The sequence below is a fragment of the Galeopterus variegatus genome, unplaced genomic scaffold, assembly GCF_000696425.1.
Source record: "Galeopterus variegatus unplaced genomic scaffold, G_variegatus-3.0.2 Scaffold11091, whole genome shotgun sequence".
NCBI lineage: Eukaryota > Metazoa > Chordata > Mammalia > Dermoptera > Cynocephalidae > Galeopterus > Galeopterus variegatus.
Genome location: NW_007737202.1, coordinates 30,730 through 31,304, shown reverse-complemented (window position 1 = coordinate 31,304; position 575 = coordinate 30,730). Strand labels below are relative to the sequence as shown.

The 575-nt window shown below is 27.8% G+C and overlaps 1 protein-coding gene across 1 annotated transcript in view; it reads right to left on the bottom strand.

Moving 5' to 3' along the window:
- Positions 1 to 575, bottom strand: part of EDEM3 (ER degradation enhancer, mannosidase alpha-like 3) — a gene marked incomplete at both ends in the record, with an annotated part of 32,856 nt that overhangs the window by 15,161 nt on the left and 17,120 nt on the right. The gene's annotated exons all lie outside the window — the stretch shown is intronic.

The window sequence follows — 575 nt, the reverse complement described above, 5'->3', positions numbered from 1 at the left end:
TTTCCTCTTAATTATTACTTCCTCAGTTCTATTTCTCTTAAAATTTTCTAAATTGACAAATAAATGTTATATACATTTATAGTGTACAAAATGATGTTTTGATATATACGCACATTGTGGAATGGCTAAATTAAGCTAATTATCATATGTATTACCTCACATACTCATCATTTTCTTGTCATGAGAACACTTCAAATCTACTCCCTTAGCAATTTTCAAGTATGCATGTTTCTATTTTAGCATATGCTTTATAACAACCTCAAATCCTTTGTGGAATGAGCCAGCATTTGTTAAAAATAAATAAAATTAGTCTTTTTGAAACTTATTTAATAACAGAGCCAACTATTTTTTTTAAAAAGATAAAAATGAAAGCAAATAAAAACTTTAATGGGAAACAAATAAAAATTTCATTTGTCATAGAAGTATTTAGTTGAAACCTCAGTTTACTCTGCATGGATATGAATTTTCTGCAATGCACATTCCTACTCACCTGAAGGCTAATAAAACTATACTTTCCAAAACAAACACTTTAGGAAGCATTCTAGTCAGTGAAATGTTTAGATATCTCACAAAGG